Consider the following 5,000-nt stretch of genomic DNA (forward strand, 5'->3'; position numbering starts at 1 on the left):
TACAAATACACACACACACACACACACACATATATATATATATATATATATATAAAAGCATCAAGTAAGTCTTCTGAAACCATCAGTTCTATAAAGACGTTTAAATGCTGTCATGAGATGATAGAAGGCACATGTTTTCCATATATATATGTATATATATATATATATATATATATATATACAAGCATCCAACATGTCTTCTGGTACCGTCAGTTTCATCAAAAGTTCCAAAGCGAGCTCTCTGCCACTGCTCTTCGAATGCTGCACTTCTGCCCGTTAACACACGGTATTCTCGAACACGAGGTCTCCTATACTGCCCTTTATCATGCAAAACCTTTTTCGGCGTAAGCATTGGGGTCGAGACGTCCCTATTCCACCCCCCCCCCCCTTGTATTTCATCGATATATCAAGCATCTTCAGTCGTGTTCTTAATTCCCTGCATGGCGGAAAAAATAGGAATGTCCAATAGTTTTTTTTTTTTTTTTCCTATTTTCGACTCTGCAATCAAGCGGCTAATTCAAGATCCGTTTGATTCTGATCCGTGGATCACAGTCACATGCGGACTCAGTGCCTCATCATCTTTTCCTCCTCCTCCTCCTTCCCCCTCTCCTCCTCCATTCCACCTCCAGCTCCCTCCCTCCCTCCCTCCTGCTCTACAACCGAGACTCACGGCTTGCAATCGATATGTTTTGTCCGATTTCCTGACATCCGCTTCTGCTAGCAATATTGTTTACATTGTAATAAGCTCTTCCTTATGATAAGTCGACGTACAATAAAAATATTATCTTACATTAGAAAAGTTTCTTGAGTTTTAATACTGAATCTTACGTTTCACTTCCTAAACTGAAATGAGATATGTATTTGTTTCATTTGAAACGAAGCAGCCATGGGACCTATGATGAAGAATTTTCCACAATTTCGGACACGTAAACTATGACACGAGTGCCATGCACAGCGCTCATACACGAAAGGGAAAAAACTTAATTCTGTTTTTAAAGAAATTTCTGTAACTCTCCTCTGTTTTAGTTGCTTACATACGATTTGACCTTATTTCAGCTTCAAAACAGTTGCTCTCATTACGAATATATCAGTCCCATGGCAGGACAGGTGAGGTAAGACCTCATGCACCTGCTCTTTCTAAATCGTTGCCTTTTCTCACAAAATGGAAATACATCGTGATTTTATACACATTTCTCCTTGTTTGATGCAGTTTGAGAAAATGGCTACCACGACATATATCGATTTAGAATTATGAAATGGAATTGTTTCATGTTATTTTTAACAGTTTCCCACACAAAAATCCAAATCTATGTTAACGCAGCTAGCAACATTTGGCATTAATTTGACCCTCCTCATGGAATGGATAGCGTCAAAGTGGCTCAATGTTGGGCCACGAGAAGGAAGTAGTCATTGACGCACTGCCGATTAGCGTGCTCGCCTTCACGTACATTAACAAGGAGCACCTTTTCTTTCATACGCTTTCAAGAGGCCACTATTCACACGGAAAAATACTCCAGTTAAACGACGATGTTTTCCTTTCTCGCCTACTGAAACTCTCCCTTTATCTCTTCAGGTGTATTCGTTTATTGTGCACAGGTTATTGAGTTCGTGATGTGAAATATTAGCATATGACTCTTCATTTATGGAGCAGAGTACACTGGAAGTGCGTATACCTTTTAAGGTATAGGGGCTACTGATTATACGATTATCCAGCTTCTTGTGCTTCTTATAGTTGAACATTTTCGTTGCGACAATTGACTGCCTTCAAGTTAAACGTCTACCAAGAAACAACTGACAATTTCATGATGTAATTTAGTGATAGTATTCCCATCTGCTATTATAAGGAAGGGGAGGTGAACAACCTGATTCAAAACATTGTGTATGGGGCGTCATGGCCATTAAATGGACAGCTTACAAGTAAATAATTAATGCGTTGGTTTTAAATATCATCTATTCATCGTCACTAAGTCTGGCTGCGGGCTAGCGGAAGAAAGCTAAGGAATGATGAAAACGACAGCGCTGTCCGGTCGTTAAGATATAACCCAGATCAGTAATATCAGGTGAGTTTATTGACCTTTTATGTAATTATATCCGGGTTTGGTTTTAAGAGTATAGAATTAAAGAGAACAATCTTCTAAAGCAAGATGCAAACTTAGAAGATGTCTTAGAAACATGTTGGAGTTTATCTTTTTTGTAGCGGTTTAGTGAATAAGAAAGGCAGTGAAAATTACGCATTTTGGATGATTTTGCGCCAGATTCGAAGTATTATGGGAACAGGGAAAAGTGAACGTTAATAGCTTTCTTTTTAATCAACTATCGAAGTTCACGCATTCCAGGATCACCCTTGAAAGCCCTCACAATTATGAATATTTTTCTTTTGCTTATAAATTTTAATCGATATAGATAGTGTCACGGTTATCAGGAAATAATTAGGTATCTCTGGAGTGATGTCTTATGGGTCATAACATCTCATGACCTTCATCTCAATCTTAAGGTACTTGGAATGACATTGAAATATTTCGCCGCGAACTTTTAAGATTTGTTATAATTTCTTTAAGACATAAGGAAAAACAATTTGATTTGTTATTTTATCTTTATGTACGAGTGTATGAAAACATTGTCAGTTAATGCTAGCCTACTTGATTTGAACGCAACAACTCTATGGTGTTCGCATTTAAAAGTTCAAATCTAAACATATTTCTAAACACTAATTTTGTAAGTGGCAGGTAGATAAAAATTATAAGAATAGACTAACCTCGGGTGTTTTTGTACGGATATATATGTTCTCGGTGCGTAAATGTACTGCAATCGGAAACACTTTAAACACAGCATACACACACACACACACACACACACGCGCACACACACACACACACACATATATATATATATATATATTACATATATATATATATATATATTACATATATATATATATATACATATATGTACTGTTATATATACACACACACACTATATATATATATATATATACATATATATATATACATATATATAAATATGTATACCTACTGTATAGATAAACATATATTTGTATGTGTGCATAAGTAATTTATATATTGTATATGCATACTGTATATAAATATATTCATTATATATATATATATATATATATGTGTGTGTGTGTGTGTGTGTGTTAATATATGGGTATATGTATGTGTGTATGTGTTGTATGGGAGTGTGTATTTGTGTATTTATATTTTATATGTAAAGTGTGTGTGTGTGTGTGTGTGTCCACGAGATGAATATGTAGAGGAACACATAAGACAAGAAACCCGAAAGTTTAAGTAAATGAAATTTTAGAAGATGGGAAACAAATTAATGATCTGGGACGGAATCGAGTGTCTCCGGAGAGGTTAATGCACCCTTGTATGAGAGACAAGAATGTAAGATATTTCGTCAGAAGAGCGTGATACCTATATCGAGTCGATGGAATGAGTATTTTGAGAGTTATTAAGATGAATTTTAATTACATGGTGTTAGCTTTTGAGTAATTAATTGTTGTGACCTGATTGGTAACGTCTCTGCCTCGTGTTTGCCAGTCGGGGGTTCGAGTCCCACTCAGACTCGTTAGTGTCATTAGTGTCTGCAACCTTACTATCCTTGTGAGCTACGGTTGGGGGGTTTGGGGGAGCCTATAGGTCTATCTGCTGAGTCATCAGTAGACATTGCCTGGCACTCCCTGGTCATAGCTTAGGTGGAGAGGGAGCTTGTGTGGTAATCATGTAATATATAGTCAAGCTCTAGGGCATTGTTCTATTTGCTAAGGCAATGTCACTGTCCCTTGCCTCTGCTATTCATGAGTGGCCTTTAAACCTTTAGAACTTTAAACTGTTGAGATTATATGGAGGAGAGTACAAGCATAGAATAGTAAATCCCCGAAAGATGTTTTATTGTGTTAGTGAGAGACTTTGAATAGGAAGAGTATGTTAAATATAGGTGAGAATGTAGTTGAAGGAATGCGAACGAGGAACAACATTTTCAAGGTTTAAGAGAAAGGTTAGTAAAAGAGGTTCGGAGAATTAGACTTACTGATATTTATAAAGGTCAATGGAACGGTTCTAGTTAAAACGGCGAAAAAGACTGACACGGGAGCAATCTGGAATTTGGTCAGTGTAGGGAACGTGGACATGCCTTCTTTTAAACCTAGATATGAAAAAATTACAAAAGATTAAAGTATTTATAAAGACAATGTACACACCTGGAATAGGTACACTAGGGAGCTGTTGCAAATTCTAAATGAAATGTGATAAGGAGGCACAGTATGTTTAAATTACTCGTTACGAGTAGTTAGTTATGTTTTTGAATTATAAGTGAAGCTTACTCAGAACAGGTAAATATTGATGAGTGGCAGTTCGATACTTGAGGTACATTAGAAATCTATAACTAAGCTATACGCACAAGAGCTTTTTTGTACTGTTGAGTCATAATAGTTGGAACAAGGAAATATGCATCTAATATAGATTTCAGGTTAATTGCTTATACCGGTAAAGGTGAGAGATTTTGATTTGTTAAGTATGAAGTTTTGTTTTGAACGATATGCTCAACAACAGCAGTTTCACAGCACAAGTTATTGGCTAATGTTTTATGAAGATGATGGGGTAACAGTTATTAATCTTAGTAAAAACAAAATCATTATGAAATTTACGTACAAGATCCCTTGAGAGAGATGAAAAGGGCTCCTATGAAAACACGCAAAACTCTTCCAAGAAATACCAAATTTCAGAAACTATGTGACTGAATGATTAATTTGAAGTTTTCTAGCATCCTCACATAGAAATTATGGGATGCGTCTGCTTTTAATCCGATTTGAAGGGCTGAACTCGGAGAAAACTGATCAATTTGATTATTGATATTTTCATTATCACTACTCCAGCAGCAACCATTAATGGAAAAGCAAAATGTTATAAAACCAAGGGCTCCAATAGGGGAAGCAGCCCAGTGCAGAAGAAAGAAAATAAAGAAATAACTTATAAACT

General features: G+C 36.2%; 2 protein-coding genes across 6 annotated transcripts in view; one reads left to right on the forward strand and one right to left on the reverse strand.

Moving 5' to 3' along the window:
* Positions 1–5,000, reverse strand: part of Atg3 (Autophagy-related protein 3) — a 325,399-nt gene that overhangs the window by 260,402 nt on the left and 59,997 nt on the right. The gene's annotated exons all lie outside the window — the stretch shown is intronic.
* Positions 1,324–5,000, forward strand: part of LOC137631756 (cyclin-dependent kinase-like 3) — an 80,927-nt gene continuing 77,250 nt past the window's right edge. For 2 of the 5 annotated variants that reach the window (XR_011041943.1, XM_068363687.1), the window contains exon 1: positions 1,328–2,060. The gene's annotated coding sequence lies outside the window, so the exon portion shown is untranslated. Of the gene's footprint in view, positions 2,061–5,000 lie in introns of all 5 variants that reach the window. The other 3 variants (XM_068363689.1, XM_068363690.1, XM_068363688.1) reach the window with 3 other exon arrangements.

Source organism: Palaemon carinicauda, chromosome 40 (assembly GCF_036898095.1).
Source record: "Palaemon carinicauda isolate YSFRI2023 chromosome 40, ASM3689809v2, whole genome shotgun sequence".
Taxonomy (NCBI): domain Eukaryota; kingdom Metazoa; phylum Arthropoda; class Malacostraca; order Decapoda; family Palaemonidae; genus Palaemon; species Palaemon carinicauda.